General features: G+C 38.4%; 1 protein-coding gene across 1 annotated transcript in view; it reads left to right on the top strand.

The window, feature by feature from the left end:
* The window catches only part of Dchs2 (dachsous cadherin-related 2), a 246,551-nt gene that overhangs the window by 62,553 nt on the left and 164,953 nt on the right, over window positions 1-19,045 (top strand). The gene's annotated exons all lie outside the window — the stretch shown is intronic.

Here is a 19,045-nt window from a genome sequence, read left to right as displayed (position 1 = left end):
TTAGAAAAGGATAATTCAATGAAAAAACATGAATGATGACATTTAAATAAGAGCCATGACAAATAATAGTTTTTCAGTTTGGAGGATGTTTCATTGACAAACATCATCATGTATATAATTGTGCAACCTCATCCTCTTCCCCAACCTGGGTTTACGGGGACTGAAGGAATGAGAGACATCATTTTAAATCTAATTTTCATATTTTTTTATGGGACTGGGACTTGAACTTGGGGCTTTGCACTTGCAAAGCAGGTTCTCTACTGCTTGAGCTACACCTCCAGTCCATTTTGCTCCAGTTATTTTAGAGGTGGGGGTCTCAAAAACTATTTGCCTCGGCTGTCCTTGAACTGTGATCCTCCTGATCTCAGCCTCCCAAGTAGATAGGATTATAGGTGTGAGTTACCAGCACCCAGCTTCTAATTTTTAATATTACTTTATCCACGTTGGTGTGTTAGTAGGATGAACACATATAAGCATGATTCTTCCCCGAGGAATTTACAGGCCAGTGAGGAGGCACATGGTAGGCATCTAACCGTGCCAAAGGAAGTGAAATTTAAGTTTTAATGCATGCTTAAATTAAAGAATGGTCTGGCAATGTGTGAGCTTATATTGGGGAATAGAGAGGACAAGAGAGTCTTGCCTGAGAAAGTATTATTTCCGGAGCTGAAATCCAGAGGATGAGTAGAAATTTGTTGGGTAAGAGACTTGGAAAGTAGGGAAGGGGGGGCAGCGGGGAGAAATGACCCAAACAATGTATGCACACGTGAATAAATGAATAATAATAAAAGAGATGGACTCAGCCAGAGAAAACAGGGATGGCTTCTGTGAGAGAAACCCTGAGTGGCTGGAAGAGAGAGAGCAGGGGCCATGTTCAGGATTTTTGTCTTTATCATCAAAGCCAGGGTTGTATTTTAAGCAAAGGAGTCACAAGAACCTCACCAGGAGGTCAGCAGCAAGAGTGAACTCAGGGACATATGCTGGCAGGCTCCAGGTGAGAAAGAATAATAGGTGGGATTTGGGCAGTGCCAGAGGTATGGGGAGGAGGGGACAGATTTGAGAAGGCCTTAGTAAGAGCTAAGGGGTTGGTTGAGAGATTGGATATGAAGTGTGACAAAGAAGGATTCCTGGGCTACTTGCTTGTGTCAGTGGACCAAGACCATAAATTTAGATTTCATATTGAGGACCCTTGAGGCAACTGAGGTATTTCAGTAAAATTTGTTAAGTCTGGAGATCAGAGAAGAGTTCTGGTCTTGACAGACACAAAATGTTAAGGATGTCATGAGCTTATGGACGTTAAGCACCAATCAGAGAAGAGTACCAGCAATTAATAGCCAATACGAAGAAGAAGAGCTTGTGAAGACAGTGGAAAGGGGTTTCTGCAACATAGAAGAATCCAGAAGAGCCAAGAGGAGAGGGACAAGGAAGCAGGCAGGGAAACTGTGTCAGAGTCTCAGGGAATGTGAGCTCAGAGAATGTGAGCATCAGAATTTTTAGTCGAATTTAATGACATGAGTCTTGAGGGTTGAAACAGGATTGAAGTAGTATGAAGACCGAATGGGAGACAAGAGAATGAAGTCAACAACCATGGACTGTTTTCTAGAGAATTCTGTCAGCTGAAAAGATGGAAACAAGTATGGGATTGAAGGAGTTTGTTTGGTTTAAGGGTTTGTTTTACAATCAAAAGGTGGCAGTTGTATTTAGGTTATGTCTTGAAAAGATGTCTTGCCTTGTTTACGGTTTTCTTATCCATCTATTTCATCCATATAAAAATTATCTTAGAACTTTGGATACCTTCCATGTCACTGACCATCATGTTTTGACTTTCACTAAAGGTGGCTCCATGTCACAGTTACATTTGAACACTGTTATCAAAGTGCTCTGGAACATATCTCATGGTAAGATATTTTCGGGTGGTTTTTTTAACTCAATCCACCTTGTTAAGAGCAAAAAAAAAAAGTTTGAAATTCACTATAGACAGTCCAAATATTTTAAAAACAATTTTTCAACAGAGCAAACCTTCTAAAGAGAAGTACTTTTAATAATCTGTGATTGTAATTTTTTCACTGAGGTAATTATAGATGTATATATACTCAGGAAGAATAATACAGAGAGACCCCAGATCTCAGTTCCCCCAGGGATAACATTTTGCAAAAACATAGTTGCTATGCATTTATTTATTTATCACAGTTGTAGATTGCATGTTCACTATCATAGTCAATATTCTTTTGATGAAAAAAATTTAATTGTCCAAGTTGGAAAGCTGATAGTAAATTATGTCTTCATAAGTAGGTCACAAAGGATATGGAGCCAATTTATTTGCCTTTTTCACCAACTGATAACTCACTTTACCTTTCAATTCTGATCATTTCAAAATCCCTTTGTGTTACTGCATTGGGGTCCCAGGATGTAACTGAGGTAGAGCAGAGTGCTAGGCATGACTGTGGATCCAGACCACCTGGGCTCAGGGTCCAGCTCTAGCCCTTGCTCTGTGGTGATCTCAGGCAGGTAACTTAGCCTCTCTCTGACTTAGTTTCCTCATCTGCAGAATGGAGATAACAGCACTCACTTCCTAAGGTTGTTCTGAGGATTTAGTAGTGCATTGTGTGAGAACTATCCTCATTATTTATTTAGAGTTAATTCCTTCCAGACTAAAATCTGTTTGTCAGTGAAAATTCCAGATACAAATTCTTCACTCTTTTCTTCACTCTGTGTGAAGCAAGATTTTCTCTTGACAGCAGGTCTGTGGTAACATTAGTGTGTGTTTAGCTTTAGGGACATGTAAATCTATGTGTGTCGTACTACATTTGACTCAGGGATGTACGGACTTTGACAAAATATTTCGACTTCAGAGCCATGATAAAAGCTTTAAATATAAACTCTTTAACTTTCAAATTTTTCATGTAAGCTATTACAGATTAGACTTTTAAATCTTTCCTATTTCCTGAGAAGTCTTATTGATTCATTAAGAGCTGATACCTCTGATGTGATATCTGACATAGGGCAGTTAAACTCATTATAGGACTAGGAAAAGGTGAAGTGTCCTTTTTGACATGAAAATGGAGATGAAATTATAAAAAATTCTCCAAGGAATATTCTCATCTTTTATAAATTCAATAATGAAACTATATTCCTGATTGTACCCTGAATAACTTTGGGAATCATTTTTGAGGAATAGATTAATACATTCTTAAAAAAATTACAATCCTATAATCAGGGAATGTGGGAATGTTTAACCAGGGACAGGTGACCTGTGTTTTAGTTGTAAGAGGCCTTTTGACAACCAACTACCTGACTCTATGGTGGGTGGGGGTGGGGGAGACTGAAGACTGGGAAGAGTGTGAAGAATGAATTATACATTAAAAGAACTTATCTTTCACTGTTTGGCAAACTGGATTAAAAAGGAAGATCCAACCATCTGTTTACAGGAGACCTACCTTATTAACAGGGTTAGGGTGAAAGGCTAGAAGAAGATTTACCAACTTAATGGCCCCTGAAAACAGGCAGGAGTACCAATACTTATATCAGACAAAGTAGACTTCAAACTTATACTGGTCAAATGAGACAAAGAAGGTCACTTCATGCTAATAAAAGGTCAATACATCAAAAGGAAATAACAGTTATCAGCCTATATGCACCCAATGTCAGTGTATGCAGTTTCATCAAACATACACTAAAGAACTTAAAAGCACATATAGACTCCAACACAGTGGTAGTGGGAGACTTTAATACCCCCCTATCACCAATAGATAGGTCATCCAGACAAAAAAATCAACAAAGAAATCCTAGATCTACATGACACCATAGATCAAATGGAGCTAACTGATGTCTACAAAATATTTCATCCAGCAATAGCAAAATATACATTCTTCTCAGCAGCCCATGGAATGTTCTCCAAAATTGATCATATCTTAGGGCACAGAGCAAGCCTCAACAAATATATGAAAATAGAAATAACCCCTGCATTCTACCCGAACACAATGCATTAAAACTAGAACTCAACAACAAAAGCAGCAGCAGAAAATATACAAATAATTAGAGGCTGAACAACACATTGCTCAATGATCAGTGGGTCATGGAAGAAATAAGAGAGGAAATCCAAAGTTTCCTGGAAGCTAATGAAAATGAAAACACAACCTACCAGAACCTATGGGACACAGGAAAGGCAGTCCTGAGAGGAAAGTTTGTAGCCATGAGTGCATATATTAAAAGGACAGAAAGATCTCAAATAAATAACCTAATGCCACATCTCAAACTCCTAGAAAAGCAAGAATAAGCAAAACCCAAAACAAGCAGAAGGAGAGAAATAATAAAAATAAGGGCCAAGATTAATGAAAGAGAGACCAAGAAAAAAAAAACCCATAATAAGAATCAAAAACCAAAAAGCTGGTTCTTTGAAAAAATAAACAAGATTGACAAGTCCTTGGCAAATCTGACTAAAATGAGGAGGGAAAAGACCAACATTAGTAAAATCAGAAATGAAAAAGAGAAGATTACAATAAACACCAAGGAAATCCAGGGAATCATCAGGGACTGCTTTGAGAATAAGTTGGAAAATCTTGAAGAAATGGACAAATTTCTAGATACTTAAGACAATCCAAAACTGAATCAAGAGGATATTAACAGATCTATAACATATAATGAAATCGAAACAGCAATAAAGAGTCTCCCAAAAAAGAAAAGTCTGACAGATTCTTCACTGAATTCTACCAGACCATTAAAGAAGAACTAATACCAACATTCTTTAAACTTTTCCATGAAATAGAAAGGGAAGGAACATTGCCCAACTCATTCTATGAAGCCAATATTACACTCATCCCAAAACTGGACAAGAACACATCTAAAAAGGAGAACTACCGGACAATCTCCTTAATGAACATTGATGTAAAAATCTTCAATAAAACAATGGCAAACTGAATCCAACAACCTATCAGAAACATCATTCACCATGACCAAGTTGGCTTCATACCAGGAATGCAGGGATGGTTCAACATAAACAAATCATTAAATGTAATACAGCACAGTAGAAGCAAAGCAAAAACCACTTGATAATCTCAATAGATACAGAAAAAGCCTCTGATAAGATTCACCACCAGTTCATGATAAAAGATCTATGGAAACTAGGAATAGAAGGAATGTACCTCAACATTATAAAGGCTATATATGAAAAATCTATAGCCAACATCATACTTAATGGGGAAAAACTGAAATCATTTTCCCTAAAATCAGGAAACAAGGGTGCCCATTCTCCCCACCCCTACTCAACATAGTCTTGGAATTCCTAGCCAGAGCAATAAGGCAAGAAGAAGAAATAAAATTAATACAAATAAGTAAAGAAGTAGTTAAACTACCCCTATTCTCAGATGACATGATCTTTTACCTTAAAGACCTGAAAAACTCCACTCCAAAACTCCTAGACACCATAAATAGCTTCAGCAAATTAGCAATATACAAAATCAACTTACAAAACTCAGTAGCCTTTCTATACATCAACAATGAACAGATTGAAAAATAATATAAGAAAACAATTCCATTTACAATAGCCTCAAAATAATCAAATACCTAGGAATAAACTTAACAAAGGATGTAAATGACCTCTACCATGACAACTACAAACTACTGAAGAAAGAGATCAAAGAAGACTACAGAAGGTGGAAAGATCTCCCATGCTCATGGATTGGCAGAATCAGCATAGTAAAAATGGCTACACTATCAAAAGCAATCTACACGTTCAGTGCAGTTCCCATCAAAATACCAATGACATTCATCACAGAGATTGAAAAATCTACCCTAAAGTTCATTTGGAAACACAAAAGACCAGGAATAGCCAAGACAAAAAGAGCAATGCTGTAGGTATCAGAATACCTGACTTCAAACTATACTACAGAGCCATAGCAATAAAAACAGCATGGTCCTGGCAGAAAAAAGGTATGAAGATCAGTCAAATGGAGTAGAGGACCCGGATATGAATCCATGCAGCTATGCCCACCTAATTTTTGACAAAGGTGCCAAAAACAGATGATGGAGAAAAGACAGCCTCTTCAAGAAATGTTGCTGGGAAAAGTGGTTATTTGACTGCAGAAAACTGAAACTAGATTCATGCCTGTCACCTTGGACTTGTATCAACTCAAAGTGGATTAAGAACCTTAATATCAGATCTGAAACCTTGAAGTTAGTAAAGGAAAGAGCAGGGAATATTCTGGAAGCAATAGTTATGGGCAAGGACTTTCTCAGTTGAACTCAAGTGACTTAGCAACTAAGAGAAAGGATTGACAAATGGGACTATATGAAATTAAAAAGCTTCTGCACAATGAAATAAATGGTCTTTAAGTTGAAGAGACCACCCACAGAGTGGGAGAAAATCTTTGCTAGCTATATATCAGACAAGAAACTGATACATAGCTCAAAAGACTAAACTCCTCCAAAATCAATGAACCATGAAAGAAGTGGGCAACTGAACTAAACAGAAGTTTTTCAAAGGAAGAAGTCAAATGGCCAAAAAACACATGAAGAAATGCTCACCATCCCTGACCATAAAGGAAATGCAAATCAAAACCACATTAAGATTCTACCTCATTCCTGTTGGAATTGCTACCATCAAGAACACCACAACAACAAATGTTGGCAAGGATGAGGGGAAAAAGGAATCCTTGTACACTGCTGGTGGGAATGTAAGCTAGTACAACCACTATGGAAAACAATATAGAGGCTACTTAAAAAAACTAAACATAGATCTGCCATACGATTCAGCATTACCACTCCTAGGGATATGCCTGAAGGAATGTGACTCAGGTTACTGCAAAGGCACCTGTACACCCATGTTTATTGCAGCACTATTCACAATAGCCAAGCTATGGAAACAGCCAAGATGCCCCACTACCGACGAATGGATTAAGAAAATGTGGTATTTATGTACAATGGAATTTTATTCAGCCCCAAAGAAGAATGAAATTTTGTCATTTGCAGGTAAGTGTATGGAACTGGAGAATATCATCTAAAGTGAAGTTAGTCAGGCTCAGAAGGCCAACAATCACATATTCTCCCTCATATGCAGATTATAGACCTAAAACAAATGTAATATTCTTGGACATGGGTCACACACTAAGGGCATACCGCACACGGGAAGAATAGGGAGAGGGAAGGAAACCTAAAACTTGAATGTGCCTGATGTGCTCACTGTATAGAAGCAAATAAAACAATCTTAAACTGGCAGAGGCCACTATGGGAAGGGGACTAGGAAGCAGTGAAAGGTCTGGTAGAGATGAACCAATATGGGTTGTAATACACAAGTGCATGGAACAACACAAGGAATCTCCCCGTATAGCTATCTTTATCTCAAACTAGCAAAAATTCTAGGTTTTCCTTATTATTTTTTATGTTTTTTCTTTAACAAAATCAGAGAGTAAGAGGACAGATCAGGTTCTGCCTGGGTGGGGTTTGGCCCAAATAATGTATACACATGTAAGTAAATGTAAAAATGAAAAAATAAAGACGTTTATAGCTCCTAAAAAAAAAAAAAAAGCTTGTTTTTGGCTACTTGCAAAATTGGCTCCTGTCCCAAATGCTCTGGAGAAATACAGTTTCATTCGCTTGGTAATGGTTTTCCCTGACCTTGAAGATAAGAGCAATTCATGCATTATTTCATTTTGCAAATATGCATTTATTAGGGCATTGCTAGGTTCCAGATTCTGTTGTAGACCCTGGTGATAACAAGGTGGACAAAGTCTATTGGGGGAGGAGACAATAAAGAAGTAACAAATAATGGAGGCCACGTAGTGACAAGTGCTATGAATAGAATTAAAACAGGATCAGAAGAGGGAGGCAGCTGTTACTCTTTCAGATCAGGTGGTCAGAAAAGAGGTGACATAAGATGTAAAAACTGCCTAGTGAGAAGGCAGTGGGCACATTCATCTTGTGAGGCCAGTTGTCCAGGCAGAAGGGGCAGCAAGTGCAAATATTCAGAGAAAGGAACCTGTTTTCTGGATTTATGGAACTACCCAGAGGCCAATGTGGCTGGAGCTAGATGGGAAATGAATGATCAGCATAGAAGAGGTGAGCTGAGTTTGGAGAGATGGTCGAGGACCAGTTGACAAAGACCTGTCTCATCGACCCTGGCAAAGACTTTGAATTTTATTCCTAATTTAAGGGGAGCAAAGAGAGGCTTTAAGACCAGTGAAGTGACATGATCTGAGTCATTTTTTATTTATTTATTATTTACGGTGCAGAGATGGAACCCAGGTTCGTGTGTGCTAAGCCCACACTGAGCCACACCTCTGACTTTGACTTACCTTGCAAAGGGACCACTGGCATTATGGGGAGGGATGCAAGAGGATGCTGGTGTCTGTGATGGTGACAAGAAATGTTTCAAACAGGGATTACCATAGGAGGCTATGGAAGGTGAGAGGTCGGAGAAGAATTCAGGTTTGGCATGTATTATGATCATAGGGAAGACAAGATTTGCTGATGGATTGGATGTGGGAAATGCAAGGATTCTCTCCAAGGATTTTGGCCTGAATAAATGGGTGAATAGAGGGGTAAGCATTAAATTGGGGGACCTGGGTGGGGGCAAGTTTAAGGAAGTCAGGAATTGATTTGGGAGCATGTTAATTTTGAACATATCCAAGTGGTATGATGAGTAAGTGATTGGCTATGCAAACCTGAAATTCATGGAAGAGGCTGAAAGATAAGAATTTCAGGACCACCAGCTAGCAGCCAATACAATCTTTTTCTCTTGTTAAGTTGGCTTATCTCAGGTATTTGTTACAGTAATAAAAAGCAGACTAGTAATACACAAAGAAACTGAGAAGGAGGAGGTAGACAGGGAGGGGGAGACCCAGAAGAGTACTATGTCCTGGAAACAAAAACAAAAAGAGTGAACTGTTTCAAGGAGGGAGACATGATCAGGTCATTGTGTCCTTCTTCTTGGGACTGGTTATTTGGGTTGTGTCATAAGGTAGGAAGGGGAGATGGTGTCTGATGGAATGTGTAGAGCTCTTTGTGTCTGCTCTCCTGAATTTTATCACCAATGGTAACAAGTTTGGGAGATCACCCAGATAAAAGGATGTAACAACATTAGAAGTAGGGAATGAGTAGAGTGTATTTGATATAGAGAAGACTTTGTTTTAACAGTAAGTAAAAATTATCCATTGCTTTACTGGGTGGTTAGTGATCATCAAGTGTGGAGGATTAATGCAAACAAGAGTCAGTCATTACCAATAGAATATCTTATCAGAATGTTACCCTGACATGTGTCTCCAATCATGTCCTCTCCTCTCTCCAGCTCTTATAACCACAGCAGCTCATTGGTCATATATGTATTTTTTGTTTATTAATAAGTAAATAAATGAATAGGTTTTTTATTAAACAGAAAACGCTTTATAAATAAACATTGAGGCTTTCAAGTTAAAAAATGTCAGTTTAGAAAAGGATGGCATAGATCTTTCAATAAAAACAAAGTAAAAAGGTTTAAACAAATTGAGTTGTGCTAACTGTAAGTGTTGTATTGTTGTTTTCTTAATTTGGGGAAAGGATATTCTGCTATCAGAGAGGCTTTTAAAGTAAGCATAGGAAAGAAATGTCCTGAAACATTTTTTTCCCATATCATAAATTTGCCAATAACCACTGCAACACATACAAAAAGCTTTACCATTTTTCAGTAAAAATGTGTTTTTATGACAAATATCTTGCACATGGCATAGTTTTAAAATATAGACTTCATGTGTGTTTGATTTAAGTAGGTGGGGAAAGACAGCTTATCTACCGTGCTTAATTAATTCATGAACTATAATCACTTTGCTTCCAAAATTTCTAATTGGAGTCTTATCTTTTTAGTTTCCAGAGACTTGATAGGTGATATAGCTGATGCTGAAATCTTTTGAATATACCACATTGAAGAAATTTTGACTAAAGTTTAAAAACATGATCAAACCAATTTCCCTTTAGATTTTAAGGGAAATTGAGGTTTTCCATTCTATTTTAGTGTATGAATCCAACAAAGGCTTGGCATCCTTTCTTTTTCAAGTACCCTAATAGGACTGTCAATGCCGTGATACCCTTCTATTTATGTCCATGCCAGCAAAAGTTTGAATCATTTTTCTAAAATGCTGGCTAAGTTCAAAGAGACTTCATAGTCACTCTTAACTTCCTGATGAGATATATGTGTATGCTTTTTGCACAATCTAACTCCAGGCATCCTAAACTCTTTCCAAAGGCATATGAAGTAATAAGCATGTAAAGACATTGCTTGGTGGAACTGAGAAAGTCTGACTTGTGCAAGAAGAACAGGGTTCAAGTGTGATTTTTTTTAAATGCCTCTGTTTATATCTTCTTGATATTTTGTTCTTTGGTCTTAGACTTTCTTAGCCTGTATGGATAAGAAGGGTAAGACCCAGTTGTTCGTGTGTGCCTAACAGAATGCCTTGCGATTCTTTGTCTCAATAAAATAGAACACAGATATGATTGATCATTCATAGAATTTCATCAGTCCTGAAAATCATTAACAGGGGCAAACATTGCTTTAGTAGGAGAAAAGATCACGGTACATAAATGATTATCTAGTAACCTGGGATATTAAAATGTAGGGTTAGGAAAAATCTCTAAAAACACTGCTTAGAGGAACAATAACAACAATAATTTTTTGAAAGATAGAGAGACAGTGACCTAGTCTTTTGAGGTCGGAGCTCAACACCATAATACAATATGGGTCACCCCATGATAAGAATAAAGACAAAATTTAAAAATAATTTATTGTTGCATATTTGCTATGATTTGGATGTGTCTCTCAAAGACCCATGTGTTAAAGGCTAGGTCTCCAACCCCTGGTGCTATTGGGAGGTAGTAGAACCCTTAGGAGGTGGGGCCTGATGGGAAAAAGTTATGTCATAGGGGGGTGTGTCCTTGAAGGGGGTATTGGGAGCCCAGCCCCTTCCTCTCTCTCTCTCTGTCTTTGCTTCCTGGCCTCCAGGAGGTGGGTATCTTTCTCCACCATCCTTATCTGCTATGATGTGCTGTCACACCATAGGTGGAAAAGCAACAGGACCAACTGACCATGACTGTATCCTCCAAAAGTGTGTGCCAAACTCATCCTTCCCTTTTTGAAGTCAGTTGTCTTCAGTATTTTGTTATAGTAACAGAAAACTAACACAGTATTCTCTAAATTTAATTTTATTTGCTTGGTAACTATGGCTCTTACACTGAGTTTTCAGTATGTCAGGCCTTGTGGACACAGGCTCCTTGGACATCAGGGTCCTAAGGCAGGATATTGGTTTCCTCACCTTCGCTTGACCCGTGTCATTTCCTCTCGGAGCTGACTGTCTTTGGGGAATGTGAGATAAGGAAAATAAGACACTTGGCCTAGAGCATCATGAAAGTACAAGTGTAGACAGCTATGGGATCACAAAGGAAGAATGGTTCACTTTGCTGGAAGGTAGTTAAAGAAGGATTCAACAGAGAGGTGACTTCAGAAGAGGAGTTTGTAAGCTTGGATGGGAAAACAATTTCATCTTTATTTTTCAGTTAGCTCCACAAGTTTCCTCGATGGCAAACCTCAGTGGTATTACCCCCCCTCAGTTACTTACCAGTAGAAACAAAAGATGTTTCCATGGCACTTTGTACTTGTTGCAGATAGCTTTAAATTTGTTTGTGGTCTTAATTACTTGGAAATTATTTGACTTACTTCTAGGCCTGATTGCTTAGCATTCACGTGTTTTGACAATCTCAGATTTAACCACATAAAAATTCAAAGGTTCTATTTGGCAGGGCCAACACAAGTTAGAGTATGGGATGCATAAATAACAGACAAGAATCAGATTCATAGTAAAAACAGAGCTCTGAGAGCGGATTCATGGGATCAAGGGGAAAATCCCCAGCTTACCAAAGAGTGCCTGGGAAAAGACAGTTTATAGAAGAAGATACTAAAATGGTCAATGCAAATAAAATATAAGATATTAATGTGGCCGATAGAACTATTAATTAAAATAGAATTAATAGCATTTTAGCAAACTGCCAAAAATTTAGAGTGAAAATGTAAAATAGAAAGCATGTGGGAAAGTGGACCTTTCACAATGTTGAAAATAGATGGAAAACCCTTTTAGTAGGGCAGTTTCATGGTGGCTTTCAAAATTTTAAGTTGTTAAGATGCTAACAACTATTGTCCCAGATAGTCCACCTTCAGAAAGCCACAAAAATGCTAGCATAGGTGCATACATACATATGTGTGTGTGTATATATATATATAACATATATATGTATATATATTTCATAAAATAGTGCTTTCACTGAAAAAATTGAAGAAATATAAGTCCCAATTAGTAGGGAAATTTGTTAAACACATCATCAAATTCTTTCTTTTTTTTGGGGGGAGGTGGCATTTAATACAGGGTCTTGCTGTGTAGCACAGTTTGACTTCAAATTTGTCATCCTCCTGCCTCAGCCTCCTGAGTGCTGGGATTATAGGCATGTACCCCACTACACCTGGTTCTTGTCAAATTTTTACAGTGACATGATATGCAGCTAGAGATATAATTCTATTGAGATGGAAATTCTTCCTAGAATATACTGCTGTGTGGAAAGTCACAGGGAAGATATGCAGTGCCATTCTGTTTATATAGAACATAACAGAGCCAAAAACTCAACAAAATCCAAAGGCCATGGAAAATTGTGCTGATGGCTATGAGCCCAACTCTTCATAGCTGCTCCATTTGGTGGGAGGGACGGGAGTTAGAAGGGCGAGCTACAGAAAGGTTTGTTTTTGCCCTTCTGCAGTGTTTCTTATGGCTTTTTATTCATGTATTACTGCATGATTAAATAAAGGGAAAAATAAAAAGTACATTTATTATAACTACAAAAATACAGACTACTTTGAGATAAATCTACCAGGGAATATGTAGGCCATTTGGAAAGAGAATTATTGAATTTTACTGAGGTATATAAAAGAAGGCCTGAATGAACAAAGACATGCACCATGTCCTTGCATTAGAGGATCCAATATAAGTTTATAGAGGTTAGTGAAAATCTAGTCAAAACCCACAGGAAATTAAACTTGACAAAATGATACAACTGTTCTTCTGTATGAATAACAATGACAAAAAAATAGGCAAGAATAACCAAAAAAATCTTAAAAAAGAAGTCTGAGAGTATGCCTGTGCAACCAGATATTAAAGCTATTCTAAAATTAAAATGAAGGTGATGAACTGCAGGCCCCATGATTAGAAAAGAAGATGCATTAAGGCTGGATATGGTGGCTCACTCCTGCAATCCCAGCTGCTCAGGAGATGGAGATTGGGAGGATCAAGGTTTGATGTCAGACTAGGCAACAGTTAGCAAGACCCATATCAATCAATAATACAGGGAGGGAGGGTACACCTGTGGCCCCAGTTACTTGGGAGGCTGTTAGGTGGGAAGACTGTGGTCTGAGACTAGCTCTAGGCAAAAACTTGAGACCCTACCTGGAAAATAAATAAAGTAAAAAAGGGTGGGAATGTGGCTCAAGTGGTAGAGTGCCTGCCTTACAAGCACGAGGCCCTGAGTTCCAACCCCAGTACTGAAAGAAAAGAAAATCCATTATACAGAATGGAAAGTCAACAAGTACTGAAATCTCCTGGGTTTTGACTGGTGTATGTGCTAGGGACTCACTTTTGGCCTTTCCAGCTCTTCAGTACCACTAAGAGCGAGCTGCCTCTGTACTTCCCAGCATACCTGTGCCAACTCAGTGCTCAGTATCAGTCAAGTATTTGGTTGGGTTTGCCTGGCAAGGTGATTTTAGGGACAAATGCCTTGTTATTCTAGTCTCTGGAGTGGTGCCTGATGCAGGGGAGACACACAGAGGGATTCAAGATACAATTCAAATCTCTGTTATATCTACTGCACAATCTCTATGGCCTACACAGCTTCTATGACCTGCATAACCTCTATGACCTGTATGACCTCCATGACCTGTGTGACCTCTATGGCCTGTACAAACTACATGACCTGCACAGCCACTATGACCTGTACAATCTTTATGACCTGTATGACCTCTATGACCTGTATAACCTCTGTGACCTGCACAGCCTCTATGACCTGCACAGCCCCTGTGATCTGCACAACCTCTGTGACCTATATAACCTTTAGGACTTGCATAACCTCTATGACCTGTATGACCTCTATGACCTGTATAATGTCTAGGACCTGTACTATGACTAGCACAACTTCTGTGACCTTTATAACCTCTATGATCTGAATGACCTCTATGACCTGCATGACCTCCATGACCTATAGAATGTCTGATACAAAGTAAGGTTTGTGAAATTGTGTGTCTCTATACAGTAAGACAAGGAGTACTTTTTTGGAAGAGGTCCTGCAAGTCTGTCAAGGAAGAGCAAACAATACTGAAGAATCAGGGTTTATTCGCAGGAATAGCAATAAAGTTGTGGCTATAGCACAAATTGGTTATGTAGATTCTAAAATTACTCCTTCAAAAGGAACCTGCAAAATACAAGTTGGTATTTGCATAGTCTGATTAGAAACATAAGACCAATAAGGCAGACACCTTTTTCTTCTTTTTTATTCTTCTTAAATTTTTTATTGTCATATTATTGTTGTACTTAGAGTACATTTTGACATTTATCAAAGTTCTTACAATGTATCATAGTCAATTCACCCCTCCATCATTCCCCTTTACCTCTCCCCCAGTTCCTAGAATAGTTTCAACAGGTCTCATTTACCCATTTTCACACATGACTGCATAATATTTCTGTCATGCTCACCTGCTTCATACCCTTTCCTTGTATCTGCTCCCTCTCACTGGTACCAGCCCCCAGATAGGACCTGTTTTGCCTTCCTGTTCTCTGTTTTTGTTTAAAAAAATGACATTTTTGTTTAAGATATAGAGAGTGATTCATTGTGACATTTCCATGTATATTTGTACATAATCTGAATTGGTTCATCCCCTCTATTTTTTTCCTTTCTACCTTAGTCCCCTTCTTAAGGTGGTTTCAACAGTTTTAAAAACTCTACATTCATTCTTGTATAGGAAGTACATCACCCATAGTCACCTTCTTAACTTCCTTCATTTCCCCTCTCCTCCCATTAGTGCCCTGCCCTTAGCATGAACTGCTTTTCATTAGGTGGCTGTTCATTGGTCAGTGGGAATTTTACCTTGGTATTGTACCTGTACATGCATTGTCACCACCTCCTCTGCACTTCCTCACCCTTCCCCCATCCTGCGTTGTTTAATAGTTTTCAGAGTGTTTCCTTGTGTCTTGTTCCTACATGGATGAGATGTGTTTCATTATCCTTTGCTATTTTTCTTTCCTTCTTTTCCTCCTCCCTTGGTTTCCTCTTCCAGTCCCACTTTTGGATACATGCTCTGTATATGTTTGTATGCGTATAGACGTTTGCTTGTAGGAAACACTTTTAAGTTGAATCGTGTGATTTCACGTGATTGCCCTAAGATGTCCTTAGATCCACCTGGGTGGGCATTACCTCCCTCTCTGCCCAACGGAAGCTCAAGTGGAGCTTAGGCCTTGTCCTTGCCTTTCATCAGAGCCCTGATGCTCCTTCTCTGTCATTGAGTGAATGCTACTAGTCTTCCTTCACGTGAGGCGCTCAGTGGGCAGTGCTAGCTGACAAGTTTGAGGTATCTATCTAAAGCAGTGGTCCTCACTTTATTATGCATAAGAGTACCCTGGGGAAGGGTCTTATGATTTAGTAATTCAGAGATTTTTGTTTTTGTGTTTTGTTTTGTTTTGCGGTACTGGGGCTTGAACTCAAGACATACACCTTGAGCCACTCCACCAGCCCTTTTTTGTGAAAATTTTTTTCAAGATAGAGTCTTGCAAACTCTCTCCTGCCCTGCTTTCCTCTCCTACCCTTTCTTCTCCCTCTTTCACTCTCTTTTCTTTTCATTCCATTACTTCCCCTATTATTCTGAAAATCTTTTTCTCATGCCTTTTCTTTTCATGGTCCCCTGTCTGTGTTAACATGCACATTTAACTTTTAATCTAAAAGAAATGGGGTTTTACTCTCCTGCTGAACAGTGTAAGACCATCCTTCCCTACCACCTTACATGCTTTTATGGTTTATTTGAAACAGCGGTTATTAAAACATAATTTGTCTGAGGAAAATGAGGCACTAGAAGTTATGTGGTTTGCCTGAAGACAAACAGCGCTCTACTAAGAGTCTTTAAAAACACTTTACTTTAAAATTTTAAATTGATAAGTTATGGTTGTACAAAAACTAAGAAGCTTTAACATTATTATGTTTGATCTTAGGAATATAAAGATAAGATATATGCTGTCTATAGTAGGATATGTGAAAAAGATGGGCTGACTATTAAGGTTATTGTTTATTTAAAATGGCAAAAATCATATTGCTTATCATATGCCTTATGACCACTTAAAATTTCACACTTATTTTTATTATTCTGCCTTATTTGAAACCTTTTCCATGATTGAGACATGATGAGGATGATTGAATTAACTTCCAACAAGGTGGGTGCAGGTAGTTTATATCTTGGTGACTGCCCTTCTTTTTAAACATAATGCAAGTAAATATTAAAATATGAAACCAAAAATATATATCCAGGCTTAAGATGAGTACTTTTCTCAGAAAAAGCACAGAAATTTGAAAAATAGTGATTGGAACCTAACGTCCAGGGTTATTGACTATTGGCCTCAGGATGGTTTGCCTGCTGGAAGTGGTGTCTAGGAGCTCAGCTTCCACAGATGAAGATGGCTGGAGGCTTGGGAGTCAGGTACTTGGACGGAGCCAGGTGACCAAAAACTGCATCAGGCCTTCTGAGGGTTTTAAGGCTAGGAGTGTGATATTCTATGTCCTCATGGGACAGGAGCCCTGAAATGTCATTGTATGTCCTGGAAGAGAATTAGCTGAGCTGTGTTGTTAATCTGCATAGAAAATGTAAGGAAATAGGTGAATTAATTATTGGATGATTTCTTTGCAGTATATAAGATTAACAAAAATTCAGAAGCATTCTTAATATCCCAATAATAAACAATGAGAAAAATACAAGAGAAGGAGATGAAGAATATAGCTAATACAGGATGTTACAGATTTAACAAACCATATATTAGTATATGTGTGTATATGTATCAGGAGACTGGATGGTATAACTGCTATATTGGACAAGCATTAGTGATTATGATATAATCAAAATGCAAATTTAGTTTTTGTCTCTTATCTTCCCTTCATAATAACATATCCAGAAAACGTGATCATCCCCAGCACCTGGTTTGGAACTTGATCAGGCTCTGTCTTTCCTGGTTAATCTAAGGTAATAAGTCGTATATTCTGTTTCAGTCACATATAGAGTCTTATTGCAGTAGTAGAATCCCCAGGCCCCTGCAATAGCCAGAACGCAGGATTTAGTTTAGTGTTAAATATCCCTCTGCACCCCAGCTGAGGTCTGTCCATTATTTTTTTCCTCCAATATTGTGAAGATGCTAATGCTGCCCTGTATTGACCTATAGATTCAATGCAATTTCAATAAAAATCTCAGCAGGAATTTTTTTTGTAGAATTTTATAGCTGCTTCTAAAGTATATATAAACACATAGCGAGCTGAGGACCTCAGAAGAAGTCAAGGTGAGGGGACTTGGGCTATTGGATAAGAAAACTAATAACAAAAGCATAAAAAGGAAGACAGTGCCTCTCTGCATAGGAATAGTCAGGCCAATCAATGGAACACAGAGAGCCTGGAAACAGAGTTGCAAATGTGGGCAACACAGAGCCACAGGTCAAGATGGAGTTTTTCAATAAATGGTGCTGGGATAATTGGAAATTAGTGGGGAAAAAGGAAATCGAACCCCCACAAAGTAGTTATCAACCCCCCCAATGTAGTTATATTAGATGATGCAAGGGATGGATGCAGATTTGAAGACTATTGATAGGTGCTGTAGTACCACAGAGCTCATGAAAGTGTCCATAATTCAGATTTTTGCTTGGAGAGCAGGTCCAAGAATTCTACAGCATGATCTGTTCGTGGAGACTTTTTTTGACTAAGGGTAACTCTTAGGAATTGTATTCATATTCCCTCTGGGAGCATACTAATTTTATTCTGCCTGGGATCTCCATCTGACCAGAACCCCCAGGGAACACTGAGACAGACTCACAATTATTGGATCCCTCACATACTCCAGACTTGAAACCAATGTCCTTTGCTAGTTTTCTCTTCCAAGATTAACCCATTCTGAGTTTTTAGGTGCGTTCTGAAAACTTTTAGTGGCTTTAGGGGATGTCCTGATATTTCAGTGGCATAACTGTGACTGGTTTAAAAAAGAACAATTTATAAAATAACATGGTAACAGGTTTTAGACTCACATTTCTGTCATCTATTTGTGTACTAAGCCATTCTCTTCCACTTGTAGAATATTTAATATGTCTGCCTCTTCACTCTTCAAGTAGACATGTGCCGAAGGACAGAGATCATGACTTTCTTGAAGGACACCTGTCCTACTATTGTCATTGTACCATTATAATCATCTCTGATATTTGCACTTGGTATGTATCAAGTGCTTTGGTAAACACTATGCTGTCCAATTTATTCCCTCATCACCACTGTGACATGGGTTACGGTTATGACCCCTGTGTTGATATGGAAACTGAGACACCAAATGTGAACAGATTGCTTAAAATCACACAGCTAGTAAGGAGCAGAGCTAGGGGACAAACCAAGGGGATCCTATTACAGAGTCCTGGCTACTCACTACTGAATAATGCTTCTTATTATGTACACAAGAAATTGATTACAGAAGAGAATTTTGACATTCTAAGACAATGGAATTCAACTCTGGCTAACTTAAGTAGAAAAAGCCCCAATTTCTTGGAAGGATTTTAGGTAGCTTTAAAAATTGATCCAAAGCCTAGAAAGCTAGGATTATGGGCAGAAATCAAGGGAGCTGGGTCACGTTGTAGAAGTGACCCAAAAAATCTGCTGCTGCTCGAGCTTAGCTCAGCTTTGTCTTTGCTTCACTGGATCAAACATTTAAGTTTTTCTTGTAGAACATCTGTTTGGCTAAGCCTAGGTAGGACACCTGTCCATGCTCCATCTGCCA

Source organism: Castor canadensis, chromosome 9 (genome assembly GCF_047511655.1).
Source record: "Castor canadensis chromosome 9, mCasCan1.hap1v2, whole genome shotgun sequence".
Classification (NCBI taxonomy): Eukaryota; Metazoa; Chordata; class Mammalia; order Rodentia; family Castoridae; genus Castor; species Castor canadensis.
The sequence above is the reverse complement of the archived record's forward strand: the minus strand, read 5'-3'. Positions and strand labels throughout refer to the sequence as shown.